The sequence below is a fragment of the Tursiops truncatus genome, chromosome 5, assembly GCF_011762595.2.
Source record: "Tursiops truncatus isolate mTurTru1 chromosome 5, mTurTru1.mat.Y, whole genome shotgun sequence".
Classification (NCBI taxonomy): Eukaryota; Metazoa; Chordata; class Mammalia; order Artiodactyla; family Delphinidae; genus Tursiops; species Tursiops truncatus.
Window position 1 is genome coordinate 112,976,385 of NC_047038.1, and position 15,566 is coordinate 112,991,950.

A 15,566-nucleotide genomic window follows, 5' to 3' on the forward strand; every position below is an offset into this window, starting at 1 on the left:
AGGAAAACCTACCAGAGAATGTACTCCAGCCAGAAGAAAAATGAATCCAGGAGAATATATTCATTTTTTATTTTTGTAATTAAAAAGTAACTTTTGAAAAGATTGGGGAGAAAGAAAAATAGGAAATACAACTTAATTCTTTACTTTTATATCCATTCCATTTTACCTTTGTATAATATGTCATCACAGTTTACAAAATGCTTTCAGATAAACTGTCAGTAGCCACAATCACAGGACCTACAAAAATATGTTTTAAGAGGAACCATGTTGGAACAAATAATAATTCCAATAAAACCTGGAATTGCCCTTCCTGAGGGTGGTAATGCTCTTCTTGCCATGGAAGCTGACTGCCTTGCACCAATCATCATGAGGATAATGATAGTGGCTCTGAGGAGGGGTGATGAATGTCAGGTTTAGCAGACTGTTTTTCTTACTCTGCCTGCCAAGTTGGACTAGATTATGAATTGGTAGGGAAGGAGCTCAACAGAAGTAAGAACTATAAAATTTCAGACCAGCTGGTGCACCGAAAAGGGACTCGTTAGGCGCTCAGGCTATGAGGGCTGGGGACTAGAAATCTCTCGCTGCCAGGATGTAGCCAAAGGGACCCACTCTGTGCAAGAGGCCTGCTAATAAAAGATCTTAGGCTCCACAAAGGCTTCTGTTGAGAGGTCTATGGTGCTATTGCCTATGATGACACACACGATGAATTTAGGGCTTGGAATCTCTCGCTTGAACTTTTTGACGCCATCCCGGTGTGTGCCAGAGAAAGAGCAGCTGTTGAAAAGCAAACATTTTCCTGTCTCTAAAAATAAAATGCTGGCAACACTTCAGCCCCCTGTGCCAAGACCCGGCCCTTCCCAGGATAAACAATAGGTGGCCAAGCTGATCAGAGGCAGGCACTGAGCCCCAGGTCCAGCCTGGAATGCCTAGGTGCGGCCATGTGCAGCTGTAAAGCTAGAAGCCAGAGGGGGCCCTCCCTTCTCCACAGCTGATGGAGGGCAGCTCCAGCCCTCCAGCCAGGGACCAGTTGCGGCAGACTTGGGTTACACCAGAAACCTTGACGCAGCTGAGGTCATAGAACTCCCACCAACCCCTGCCCTCACAGCCCTGGGGTGCACGGTGACGGATCTGAGGGCCTGTGAGATCCTGTCCAGAGAAAGTTCCCTACGAAGGAAAGTTTCATAAGGATCTATCTGCATTCATCACTCAGGGCAGTGGCCATCCCCTGTCAAAACCCATCATGCCCAGCTGAGAGCCCTCACCTGCTAGACACAGGCCCCATAAACCAACTTAGTGTGGAGATGCTATAATAACTCATCCTTCCCACTCTCATTCCCTCCCAACTCATCAAATGCTTCTACAGCACTGTTCCAGCCCCTGTGCCTTGTCATTGGGGTTCAAATCTTCCTGAGACCATAAGCTTGGCTGTTTGATGGTTTGGGGAGTTAAAAGGGCTAAGAGGGGGTTAAGGGAAGAGAGGGACTAAATACAGCAAATATTTGCAGACATAATCACTCCAGAAACATGCTTCAGTGGAACAGAGTGTAGGGCCGACCCAGATGATAGATGTCGCTCACCCAAGTGTCATATCATAAATAAAACTGAAGGAGCCCATTCTCCTGCGGAACCAGAGCGACGCCTTTCACACTATAAATATTTATGTAGTCATGGTCCTTAGAAGACTTTATTTTTCCAGGTAAGTAGACTTTAATGAAAAAGTTAAGCAGAGCTTTTCCCGCCATTACAGAATAGTCGCTGCAGCTTTTCAACGGGCATTCCAGGGAAAGGAAAAGAAAAAGAAGAAAAGGAAAAAATAAGGCTCCTTCCCAGGAGGCTGCTGCTTGGAGATCTCATTTATGCCAGTCCAGGTTCATTCTCATTCAGAAAGTGACAGCCATCAATGGGGTGGCGGAAACCAGAGGAAGCTCTATTGGACTCCTTCGGCCCAGGCCTGTGTGATGAAGGGAGCACAAGAAGATACACGTCACCCAAGTTCAGCCCCTCCCACCACCTCTGCCAGGTGAGACCGGCTCCTTACTGCTCTCAGCTCTCTCTACCCGCCTTAGTAACAGAAAAAATGTACACCTCAGCCCACTACTCTGCTCACTGGAGAAGCATTCTCAGAACGTGAGGATGTGTGTCTGGGTGTCTGGGAGTGTGCATGTCAAGTCCACCACTCCTGCTTTTATCCGCTCCTGGTTGCACGAAGCAGGGCACCCCAGAAACCCTGCCAGCGTCTGACCCGCTTTTCCTGCGCTCTTCACCTCACACCCTCCGCCAAGAGCAAACCCCCCTTGGGCTCCCAGCAGTGCTGTCATACTCCCCTACTCCAAGGCACTGTGGCAATCCTGCCACCTGGAGCTCGGGAGCCATTGTCTCCACAACAGTTCATGCTAATTTTCATGTCACTTTGCAGTTTACTCATCTCTTCAATGTACCAAAACCCTAGCCCAAGTCCACCAAGCCAGTTTCTTTCCCAGGGCTGGCCTTCTGCCCGGGCTCCCTTCCCCTCCAAACCTCAGGGTGGCCTCTGCTATGTCAGCCTGAACTGGCCTCTCTGGGAAAATTTGATGATCGTTTGGTTCTAGTCTCGGGAAATCTTGTTTCACCAGGAACAAGAGTCTTTGGTTTTGTGCAATGAGTCTCAGGCCGCCTTGATCATGCCTATCAGGGGGGGCTGGGGCTGCCATGTATGGTCCTCGCTCTGTGCCACCCACCTCTCCGTGTAAGTCGCAGCTCTTTGCCAGGACAGCCTGAGTCATAAAACTCAGCACATTCCTTACGCGTTGGATAGTCTTTCCTTGCTATTACTTTGCTTTTGTTTTATGCAGCACCTGGTTTCATTTTAAAAATTCAAATAAAATCTCATGGTCGGGGCTCAGGTGGAGTGGGGGGGTAGGAAGGAAAGAAAAAAAGAAAGGAGTGAAGCCTAGGTTAGGGGAAGGAAGAAAGGGCTGTAACTCCCCAAATAGGCAAGACCCAGAGCAGGACAGAGAGTGAGGGGCAGAGTAAAAGGCAGGGGAGAGAGAGACAGGGAATATGCTAGAACTGAACTGAATTTGATCAGTCATTTTTCTGTATGTGATAAAGCACATGACGTCAGTCTCCTCCCGAAATGAGGCCCCAGGTCTCAGTTAGTCCTTTACTCATAAACCATGGGATCTTCTGTAAACCCCTACACTTTCTGAGTCTCCTCAATAAACTGACAGACTTCTTTTTGACGAATTCTAAGGAACTTTCCAGTTACAACACTATGATTCTACGAACCTATCTGTTCCCTTTTTTCTTAGACCACAAACCCCAACCCATGTGTATGGGAATATTTTTCCAGAGGCTAACATTTGTTTGTTTTTTTTTGTCTTTAGGGGGCAGAGGAATGGGGGACAGAAAGGGAGAAGGTGTAGACCCAACCGTATAAATGTTTCTGGTCAAACTGAATTTCTGTGGCCAGGTTATTTTGTAAAATCATCCGTAAAGCTGTTCACACCGGGTTTTAGAATTTAAAGAGTATTCTATTAAGCTATGCTTTGCATTCCGGAAAAAAAAAAACACAAACACAAACACTGAAAGAAAGAATGAATAAATACCTATTAACATAGAGAACTGTGTTTTCTTGGAGTAGTAAAACGTATTAATTACAGCACAAGACCAGGACCCTTAGGTATTTAGACCTTCAACAGAGGCCGTCACCTCCCTCTGCCCGAGATCCTCTCCACGAGGCTGGCCAGGGCAAAACCCTGAAGGTTTCCGAGTGGCTCCAAGGCAGCATTCCAAAGCACGGTTTGGAGACCTTAAAAAAAACATACGAAGGGATCCCGGGAATCAGACCAGATGGCTTTCCGGGAAGGTATTTAGCCTAACTTGGGCTAAAGAACAAAAATAACCACTAGGAGGTTTGGGAAGGCGAGGGGGGGGGCACGGGTATGTAGGGGTGGTGGTGCGACTTTTAATTACCTTTTCTATTTAACAGAAATCATACCGAGAAGGACGGCTTGGTAAATGGGAGTAAACGGGGCACTGGGCAGAGAGGCGGGCGCGGAGGAAGAGGTGTAGCAGGAGGCAGCTACTTCCGTAACCACACGTAGTTCGGCGTCCCCCGGTGGGACAGCAGCAGCGGAGGCCCTTCGCGCCCGGGACAGCGACGTTGCCTTCCCGCACGCAGGGTCTCCGCGCCCTCCCTCCAGCGCGCTCGGCGCGGGCGGGGGCAGCGCGCAGGAGGAGGGCGGTGGGAATGCAGGGGGAGGAGGGTCGCAAAGCCGGAGGAGAAAGAGCAGGAGAAGGGGCCGGACACTAGATCCAGCGGGGTAGGAGGATCTTGGAGGGAGGAGGAGGACCTGCGGAGAGGCGGGAGGCGAGCGCACGGGAGGAGCCGGGAGACCAAGACGGCGGCGGGGAGGGGCCGGGCCGTGGGCGGGGCGGGACGTGGGAGGGGCTTATGGAGGCTTGAGGGCACTCCGGAGGGAGCCGAGGCGAGAGAGGCCGCGACTCGCCCCGCCCCCAGGCTCCGCCCCCGCCGCGACGCGGACCGCCCCTCCTCGCCAGCTTGCTTCCTGGCGGCGCCTCGCGCGGAGGAAGACCTGGCGGTGCAAGGCTGCAGCTCTGCCGGCTATTGCTCTGAATACAAAAGAGCCTTTCTCACGCCCCTGCGCCCTTCCCGGCCCGGGACCCCCGGACGGAAGGGGCTGGCTCGTTGGACGCTGGAGACGACAGCTGTCGGGGCCACACCACCATTTCTGTGGTTCTTGCAGAGAAGTGTGGTTCCAAGTATTTATTTTAAAGGAAATTTTAATAATGATTATAACGATGACTTTTGTCCCCTCTTCCAATTTAAGAGAAAAAACAAACAGGGATGAAGGCGTTTGAAGCCCCGGCAAGTGCCCAAGAAAGCTAACCTGCCCGGGTCCGGGTCTTCCCGGGCCCTCTCATACCTCAAAGGCGTTAATTAAGCAAGCTCTGGGCCTCCAGCTTTGTGGCTTCGTTTTCCGACTCAGCTAAATGATGAGAATGGTCTTCCCAGACTGTAAACGGAGTATTGATCAGCTTCTGAGTCTTCAGATGAGCTAGTCTTGCTTGTAGAATTACATGGTTCCCGAAGCTGGAAAAAAGAAATGGCCTGGTTGTCAGCACTCGCCCAAACGCTAAGGTTACTTTTTTGAACAGAATTGGGAATTAAATTGCCAAGACATCGGTAACGAGCAGGAATTGGGATTGTTCCTGCATTTTCTTCCACCTCCTTTAACCTTCCTATTTCATGTATTGTGTCTGTGACAGGAAGCCCAGATCAATAAGCAGGAGAGGAAAAAAAGGCAAGAACTCTTGGAATCAATAACCGAACCATTCACTGCTTCTCTACTGCCCCTTAATCATCCTTTAGCGGTAAGATTTTTTTCCCCCTGTCTTCCCTACCATCCCTTTAGTCCAGACATTCCTGGGTGTGGATGTCTCTGCTTTCCAGTGTTACATCATGAACTTCTTGAAAACAGGACCCAGAAATATAAATATGCAGAAGATGGTTACCAAAAGCATTAGACACCAAGCAAATACTTTTTAAAGTGAGAATACTGTTAATCATGGTTGAAATTTTCATTCAGTCCTTACTTATTGCTGAAAATCTCATTCAGTCCCTACTTGCTGCTGATGCAGGAATGTGTACATTTTACATCTCAGTGCTTGTTCCCATTCCCCCAAATATAATGCCTATTTTTTTTCAAATTAAGATTTTTGCCTTGGCCTATAAATTACAAGTTGTGATTTATTCTTTACTCAGAACCCTAGGCCCAAGGCTTCCCAAACAAGCACCCCATATTAATTGTGTGGGGTGTGCCTGTGTGTGTGTGTGTGTGTGTGTGTGTTGTACTTTTAGCCTGTTGCACCGTACAAACAAGAGCAGGATGTAATGTCATTGATTTGTCGGTAATTGTTGACTAAAAAGAAGCTACTGTGAGTATAGAAAATTCACTTTAGGGGAGGGGGTCGGGGAAGCACCTCGAAGAGACAGGCAACTGTTCCCTGGAACAGCTGCGGACACTGGCAGCGGAATTGCTTGGCATCAGTACAACTCTGTGCAGCAAGAGGGATTTATTTATTTAACAATAGTTCATGATTCTCCCAAGCAACTCCCAGGAGGCCAGCTAGCAGTAAATATACTTTCAGGAAATCAGCTACCCTTCCTAGAAGCAGGCATCAACCCTACAGGGAAGGGAGGTCCCTGGCTGCCCGCATAATACAACATTCAGTGGACTGCCCAGCTTCAAATGCCCGCACATAACTCCCTCCACTGCCTGCCACAGCCCTGCCCTCCCGTGCTAGGAAGGTTACCTGGTAACTTTCTGGAAGGCCGCCATTAAATAGATTAGCTACCTGGGAAGGGAGGTGGGCCGTTTCAACCCTGTCCCATTAGCGAAATTTATCAGATAAGCCTGTTGGTGCCCACAGACTAGGATTTTCCAAAGTGATATGTGTATATACTGGTGGTTCTTATGATAATGTTAGATGGTAGTTGAGTAACATTTTTATTTTAATGGTCAGGTTTTGGTTTTTTTTGGCCTCGCCGTGGTGCGGCAAGCGGGATCTTAGTTCCCCCACCAGGGATCGAACCCATGCCCCCTGCAGTGGAAGCTTGGAGTCTTAACCAATGGACCACCAGGGAAGTCCAGGTTTTTTTGTCTAATGCACATAACTAGCATACCAAACCCATGGTATTGTAAATATAATTACTTAGGGTGAGGCCACATTTTTTAAGTCAATTTAAAGAGAAATCTTAAGCAAAATAGGATAGCAGAAATCGTTGTAACTTTTATATTAAATGAGGTGAAGTCAGTAGGGTGCTTGTAGAAACCAGTTTTTATTCTTTCTTTCTCTAGAAGTCTCTGCCAGAACTCTTAAGATATAAGAAGAATCCCATTTTCGTATCCTGTTAAAAATTACTGGGTTTTGAGAATGTCTGAGTAGGCAAGACAAAGCCCCTGCTCTGGAGGGCCACGTCAGGGGGAGCGGGGACAGGAGATGTTGGGTAGCAGAACGGGCACATGAGGAAGCTGAGCCCAGGACCCTGGGCACCCACGGTGGGTCCCCAGAAGGGGAGGACAATCTGAGAACTTATTGCCTTTTTCACAAGAGGTGGAATCCAGCAAATCCCTGATGTCACTGATGAGAATTTGGACCGTAGGAGAGAAATTCCTGTCCCTAAAAGCCTCTGAGGCTTGCTTCCAAAATAACTGTAGAGATCTAAACAAGAAATGTTCATGATGCTTTTGGGAAGACTGCTTATCAGAATAGTCTATTTCTATAGTCTTTTCTATTTATCACATGATTGTAAATTGTGGATTACCTTCACACCAATTCTAAACACACACACACCTCCACCCTCACGGCTACACTGTGCAAAATTACTGACACTCCCAGGGATCCACTGTTGGGCGACAAGTGAAAAGATTCTTACATGCTTCAGGAACTCTCTCCTTAGTCAGCTGTACTTCATCAGGTTCTCAGATGCTGGCTTTTTAATTCTCACATCTGGCATGAAGAGACAGACAGCCAGTGTGTAAGTGCTCGTGGTAGAGTCTATCATAGTATAAATAAATGAACTGTACAGACATTCCTAAACCATTTTTTAATCAATAGTTCATACACACTACCTACCTCACACACACACACACACACACACACACACACACACACACACACACACTACCCTCCCACCCCGACCCCCAGCTTCTGTCACCATCACAGCCTTTTCACAGGTGCACTCTTTTTCAGAGCTGCTGCTAGCAGTGCCTCTATGGGAATCCCCCCACTGTTTACTTCTGCTTCCTACCATCCTTACAGTTAGGAGGGGTATGTGCAATGACGTAACAAAGTGCATGATGGGAGGAAGGAGGCAAAAATGCAAAAGGCCTTAAATGACTTCAGACTCTGGAATGGATGAAGATATCAGATAAAGATCATAATTACAATAAAGGCAGAACATGAATGTAAAGTGGTAGTTTGGGATTGGACTTACAGGTTCTTTCATAACTTGGAGGTGCTAGAGGAAAATCCCCAGACAGAATTTGGTGTGCCTGTGAAAGAGAGGTAAAAATAAAACCAACCACATTCACAATAGAAACTTAATAAAATTCCTTTTCCACTGTTGTGTTTCCACTGTGTCATCCTCCCCATTCAAAAGGCATTTGATACTGCTGTCAGCAGCCACTATACTAACAGATACTAGCAATAGAATAGAAAGACAAAATTGGAGAAAATATTTATAAAATTGCTATCCTTATATGCAAATAGCCTACACAAGCCAATAAGAAAAAGCTAAACACCCTGGTAGAAAAATGGGCAAAGGAAGTGAATACAATCACTTCTCGTTGCTCATGGATTCCATATTTGAGAATTTGCCTGCTTGCTAAAATTTATATGTAACCCCGAAGTCAATACTCGCAGCACTTTTTAGATTGTTCAAGGACATGCCCAAAGTGGCAAACAGTTTGAGTCACCTGACGTGCACAGTCTCGATGGAGGTCCAACAAGAGCACACTCTTTCTTGTTTCAGCTCTCAGACAGTAAACAAAGTATGCTTTTTGCAGCCAATTTAATGCCACATGTTCTGCGTTCTCATGTTTTTTTGTTAATGACTTCACTGTTTAAGATGGCCCCCAGGTGCAGTGCTGATGTGCTATCTAGTGTTTCTTAAGTGCAGGAAGGCTGTGATGTGCCTTACAGAGAAAATACGTCTGTTAGATAAGCTTTGTTTAGGTACAGGTTATAGTGCTGTAAGTTCAACGTTAATGGATCAACAATATATATTAAATAAGGTACTGTTAACCAGAAACATGCATAAAACAAATTTATATATTGATCAGTTGGTGAAAACCGTATGACCAGAGGCTCACAGGAACCTGACCCTCCATTTCCCTTAGGAGCAATAATAGTTCAGTATTCAGTGATTCAGTGTTAGTGGAGACTTTAGAAAAGATAACTACCTTGAATAATGAGAATTGACTATAAGTCACAAAAGAGCTATGAATAACTAGTACACAGAAGATGCTTAACCTCACTGATAATCAAAGAAATGAAAGTTAAAAGGAGATTGAAATATCTTTATCAAAATTATTTTTTAAAGCCAGTGTTAGAGAAAATATCGGAAAACAGGCACTCTTGTGGACTGCTAGTTCATAAGGCTAATTTTCTGGAAGGCAATTTGGCTGTACATCAAAATTTAAAATAAGCATACCTTCTAACCTAAGAATTCTACTTATGGGAAAGGACTCTGAGATGATGATTGTACAGTTATAAAAATTTATATTCAAATTTACTGATCCCAGCATTATTTATAATAGTTACAAATTTTAAAAACCTAAATGCCCAGCAACATGGCATATTTTTAAATTGATACATCCAGTCAATGGAATATTATGTATCCATTAAATTAATGATTGTGTTAACGTTGAAGATGCCCATGAAAACATTAAGTGGTTAAAGCAGGTTACAGAGGACTATGGATCCCATCAATGTACTCTTAAGTGTATGCCTGTGCGCACCTTTATGTATGCATAAGTATAGAGATAAGTTTCTAAGGAAGTTCACTAAAATGTTAGTGGTGATTATCCCTGGGGAGAGGGGAAGGATTTCAGGTGACTTTTACTTTTGTCTCTATTTCTCTATTTCTATTTGAAAGTTTTCAATCAGAGAAAAGCTGTTTTTGTTTTTAACTGTCAGTGTAGTATGTATCGTTATTGTCACACATGGGAAAGAGGAAAAGTTGGTGACTATTAAAGAAAGTACAGTATCATCAGTTCACAATTATAATATTGGTTATCTCTGTTTCTCCATCATCTAGAGGAAAGCTACACACATAATAAGCACTCAGGAATAAATGTTTGATGAATGAATATATTAAACAATAACTCCAACTCCCTCCAGTTTTTTTTAAATAAATAATATGCAGTATGCAATCATTTAAGCTCTACATGTAAATGATCACTGAGAAATGTTGCACTTACCACTGCATGCTTGACATCAATGAATTTTTAAAGGAGCTGGTTGTATGAGGGAATAGTCCTGCGTGCAAATGAAGAAGGAAAACCTTCTTCAAAGATCAAGCCCAGTGCTAGAATAAAATTTCTTACATTCCCAATTAGGCTATACCAACAAATTGTATACACATCACTTATTTCCCTTTAGAATCTGACCAACAGAAAAGTAAGAGGTAAGACAAAGCTATAACTAAAAGTTAAGTCATAGTAAACATTCTGGAGCTTCTGGGGTGGCTGGGTAAAATTGTTTGTTTTTTATAGTACATATTTCAATATTATTTTTAAAAGAAAACCATACTGATAATAGCTAAGAAGACATTGAAATTGAGTCTATAATAAAAAGTGTTATCAGAATAATTCAGTTTTATATGTCCTTTGGCTTTCTCTATGAGGTTTTCCTGAAGTAAGTCTAAACTAGGGACTGTGTTTCAGTCTTTATTAATTTTCTTAAATTTTAATTCAGCTACAAAATAATTCTTTATGTCCCCTCTCCCCCATAAAAAAGAAAAGTTAACCTTTCAAATGCTCTACATTTTTAAAGATTTTAATTTTTTAGAGCAGTCTTAGGTTCACAGAAAGATACATAGAGTTCCCATATACCACCTGCACCCACATATGCATAGCCTTCCCATTATCAACATTCCCCCACCAGAGTGTTAATCATTGTTACAATTGGCACACCTACATTGTAACATCATAATCACCTAAAGTTCACAGTTTCCATTACAGTTCCCTGTTAATGTTGTACATTCTATAGGTTTGGACAAATGTATAATGGCATGCACCCATCATTATAGTATCATACAGAATATTTTCACTGACCTAAAAATCCTCTGTGCTCTGCCTATCTATCCCTCCCTATACAAATTTTAGAATCACTTTGTTGATACCCACAAAATAACTTGCTGGGATTTTGATTGGGTTTGCACTGAATCTAATTTCAAATTCCACTTGTTCATTGCTGGTATATAGGAAAGCAATCAACTTTTGTGTATTAACCTTGTATTTTGCAACCTTTCTATAATCACTTGTTACTTCCAGGACTTTTTTTGTCAATTCTTTTGGATTTCCTGCCTAGAAAATTATGTCGTATGTGAACAAAGACAGTTTTATTTCTTCCTTCTCAATCTCTATACCTTTTATTTCCTTTTTTTGTCTTATTGCATTAGCTAGTACTTTCAGTATTATGTTGAAAGGAGTGGTGAGAGGACAATCCCTGCCTTGTACCTGATCTTAGTGGGAAAGCTTTTAGTTTGTCGTTAAATATGTTAGCTGTAGGTTTCTTTTGTAGATTTTCTTTATCAAGTTAAGGAAGTTCTCGTCTTTCCCTAGTTTACTGAGACTTTTCCTAGTTTACTATCATGAATGGGTGTTGAATTTTGTTAAATGCTTTTTCTGCATCTATTGATATGATCGTGTGGGGTGTTTTTTGTTTTTGTTTTTTGCTTATTGATGTGATGGACACATTTATTGATTTGTAAATGTTGAACCAGCCTTGCATACCTGGAATAAATACCTCTTGGTTGTGGTTATAATTCTTTTTATACATTCTTGGATTTATTTGCTAATATTTAGTTGAGGATTTTTGCATCTGTGTTCATGAGGTATGTTTATCTGTATATCTCTTGTAATGTCCTTGTCTGGCTTTGGTATTAAGGTAATGCTGGCCTCATAGAATGAATTAGGAAGTATTCCTTCACCTCTTAGTCTCTGAAAGAGATTGTAGAGAATTAGTATAATTTCTTCCTTAAGTGTTTGGTAAAATTAACTGGTGAACCCATCTGGGCCTATTGCTTTCTGCTTGGGAATGTTATTAATTATTAATTCAATTTCTTTAATAGATATAGGCCTATTCAGATTGTGTATTTTTTTCTTGTGTGAGTTTTGGCAGCTTGTATCTTCAAGAAATTGGTCCATTTCATCTTGGTTATCAAATTTGTCAGCATAGAATTGGTCATAGTATTCCTTTAGTATCTTTTTTTTTTTTTTTTTTTTTTTTTTGCTGTATGCAGGCCTCTCACTGTTGTGGCCTCTTCCGTTGCGGAGCACAGGCTCCGGACGCGCAGGCTCAGCGGCCATGGCTCACTGGCCCAGCCGCTCCACGGCATGTGGGATCTTCCCGGACCGGGGCACGAACCCGTGTCCCCTGCATTGGCAGGCGGACTCTCAACCACTGCGCCACCAGGGAAGCTCTTTAGTATCCTTTTAATGTCCATGGGCTCTGTAGTGATTTCCCTTCTTTCATTTATTTCTGATAGTAATTGATGTCCTTTCTCTATTTTTTCTTAGTTAGCCCAGCTAGAGGATTATTGATTTTCTTGATCTTTTCAAAGAAACAGCTTTTTGTTTCCTTTATTTTGTCTCTTGATTTCCTGTTTTCAATTTCATTGATTTCTACTCTACTACGTATTGTTTCTTTCCTGTTGCTTACTATGAATTTAATTTGCTCTTCCTTTTCTAGATTCCTAAGGTGGAAAATAAATTGATTTTAGATCTTTGTTCTTTTCTAATATATGCATTCAATGCTATAAATTTCCCTCAAAACACTGCTTTTACTGCATTCCACCAATTGTGATAAGTTGTGTTTTCATTTTTGTTTAGTTCAAAATACTTTAAAATTTCTCTTGACCTTTCTTCTTTGACCCATGTGTTATTTAGAAATGTATTGTTTAATCTCCATGTATTTGGGGATTTTCCAGTTATCTTTCTGCTATTGATTTCTAATTTAATTCTACTGTGATCTGAAAGCAGACATTCTATGATTGCTATTCTTTTAAATTTGTTAAGGTGTATTTTATGACCCAGAATGTGGTCTATCTTGGTGAATGTTCCATGTGAGCTTGAGAAGAATGTATTTTCTGCTGTTGTTGGATGAAGTTATTTAATAGATGTTGATTATATCCAATTGATTGATATGTTGTTGAGTTCAACTATGTCCTTACTCATTTTCCTCCTTCTAGATCTGTCCATTTCTGATAGAGAGGTGTTGAAATCTCCAACTATGATAGTGGATTCATCTATTTCTCCTTCCTATCAGTTTTCACCTCACGTAGTTTGATACTCTGTTATTAGGTACATACATGTTAAGGATTATTATGTCTTCTTGGAGAATTGACCCCTTTATCATTATTATTATTTAATGCCCTTCTTTATCCCTGGTAATTTTCCTTGTTTCAGAGTCTACTGTGTCTGAAGTTAATAGAGCTATTCTTGCTTTATGTTTCATTGGTATTAGCATAGTATATTTTTCTCCATCTATTTACTTTTTTTATAGCAATTATTATGATTTGAAGTGTTTTTTTAAATTTTTCATACTACCAAGCATCTCAAAGCTTTCTCAGTTACTTAGTTTGCATTGTAAGCATTTATTTTCTTTTTTTGTAAGCATTTATTTTCATTTAACTTTGTATGGTATTTCTAAAACTTACATATGTTGAAAATCAAGTAATCCATCCATTTACTTTCAATCTATACGTGTCTTTATATTCAAATGGGGTTTCTTGTAGATAGCATAAAATTGGGTCTTGTTTTTTGATCTACTGATAACCTCTTGTCTTTCAATTAGTGTATTTAGACCACTGATGTTCAAAATGACTATTGATACAGTTGGATTAACATCTACCATATTTGTTTTGTTTTCTACTTGTTGCCCTTATTCCTATTTTTGTCTTCCACTTTTTCTGCCTTCTGTCATTTTAAATGAGCATTTCATATGATTGTGTTTTGCTCCTTTCTTAGTATAATAATTCTACTTCTTTTTTTTTACTTTTATAGTGGTTGCCCTAGAGTTTTCAATATACATTTACAGCTAATCCAAGTGTAGTTACAAATAACACTATAGCACTTCACAAGTATACCTTATAATAATAAAATACTCCTATTTCCTCCCTCCTGTTTCCTGTATTATTTTTGTCATTCACCTCACTTATATATAAGCATAGGTATATAAGTATATACATAAGACATATACATATGCATAAGCATACATAATTGAATACATTGTTACTACTATTATCTTTGAACAAACTTATCTGTTAGATCAATTAATAGGAAAAATTAAAGTTTTTATTTTACCTTCACTTACTCCTTCTTCGATACTTTTCCTTTTTTTAATGCAGATCCAAGTTTCTGACCTATATTATTTCCTTCTTGCTAAAGAACTTAACATTTCTTGCAAGGCGGTTCTACTGGCAAAAAATTCCCTCAGTTTTTGTTTGTCTGAGATAGTATTTCTTTCTCCTTCACTTTTCAAGGATAATTTCACAGGGTATAGAATTTCAGGTTAGTGGGGTCTTTCTGTCAACATTTTAAATATTTCACTCTACTCTCTTCTTGCTTCCATGGTTTCTGAGAAGAAGTTGGATATGATTCTTATCTTGTTTCTTTATAGGTAAGGTGTTTTTTCCCTTTGGCTTCTTTCAGGATTTTTTTCTTTAACTTTTACTTTCTGTAGTTTGAAAATGATATGCCTATGTAGAGTTTGTTGTTTGTTTGTTTTACATTTATCCTTCTTGATGTTCCCTGATCTTCCTGGATATGTGGTTTGGTATCCAACATTAATTTGTGAAAACTCTCATTCATTATTGTTTTATATATTTTTTCTATTTCTTTTCCTGGTGTGCCCATTACACCTTCTGTTGTCCCACAGTCTGTTCTGTCTTTTCTGTCTTTGTTCTCCTTGCCTTTCCGTTTTGGAGGTTTCTATTGAGGTAACCTCAAGCACAGAGATTTTTTTCCTCAGCTGTGACCAGTTTTCTAATAAGCCCCACAAAAGCATTCTTTCTTTCTGTTATACTGTTTTTGATCTCAGCATTTCTTTTTGGTTCTTTCTTAGGATTTCCACGTAGGCTCATATTGCCCATCTGTTCATGCATACTATCTATTTTATCCATTAGAGCCCTTAGAATATTAACCATAGTTGTTTTAAATTCCTGGTCTGATAATTCCAACATCCTGCCATGTCTGGTTCTGATGCTTGCTCTGTTACATCAAATTGTGTTTTTGCCTTTTAGCATGCCTTGTAATTTTTTCTTGATGGCAGAATGTGTTGTACCAGGTAAAAGGAATTGCTGTAAATAGGACCTTAAATAATGTGGTGGTAAGTTGTAGGGGGAGGGGAAGCATTCTATAGCCCTATGATTAGGTCTCAGCCATTTAGTGAGCCTGTGCCTCTGGACTGTGAACTTCACAAGTTTTTCCAAGTTTTTTTCTCCCTGCTTAGGTAGAACAGAATGGCTAAAGTGGACTGGCGTTGGGTATTTCTTTTCCCACATGGAAAGCTTGGGTATGCTGGAGTGGGGTACTTCCCTGCTCCCAGGTCAGTTAGGCAATGATAACAACCCTGGCAGATTAGGCTCTGGTTAACTAGCTTCTCATGAGGGTAGACCTTGTTAAGAAGAATATAGTGCTCTGGAGTATTTCAAAATGGTTCCTTTTTCCCCTCCCCCCGCCAGAAGCACAAGGGGATTTTTCTCTGATATTTACCGTGGGTACCTGGTCAAGTTCCTGGGGTAAATCTCACAGTACTGTAGGGGTTGCCCTATG

General features: G+C 41.5%; 2 long non-coding RNA genes across 6 annotated transcripts in view; one reads left to right on the plus strand and one right to left on the minus strand.

Annotated features, from left to right (window-relative positions):
* Positions 1 to 1,635: 1,635 nt before the first annotated feature.
* On the minus strand, positions 1,636 to 4,079 carry LOC109548559 (uncharacterized). Its single transcript, XR_002174659.3, has 3 exons — positions 3,955 to 4,079; positions 3,588 to 3,790; positions 1,636 to 1,951 (listed from the first exon to the last, which is right to left on the minus strand). It is a non-coding gene; the product is annotated as an uncharacterized lncRNA (long non-coding RNA).
* An 89-nt stretch (positions 4,080 to 4,168) lies between these two features.
* LOC117312441 (uncharacterized) overlaps positions 4,169 to 15,566 on the plus strand; it is a 77,982-nt gene continuing 66,584 nt past the window's right edge. For 3 of the 5 annotated variants that reach the window (XR_012332150.1, XR_012332151.1, XR_012332149.1), the window contains exons 1-2: positions 4,435 to 5,143; positions 5,272 to 5,376. This is a non-coding gene — a long non-coding RNA (uncharacterized lncRNA). Of the gene's footprint in view, positions 4,305 to 4,434; positions 5,144 to 5,271; positions 5,377 to 15,566 lie in introns of those variants that run through there. The other 2 variants (XR_012332152.1, XR_004526743.2) reach the window with 2 other exon arrangements.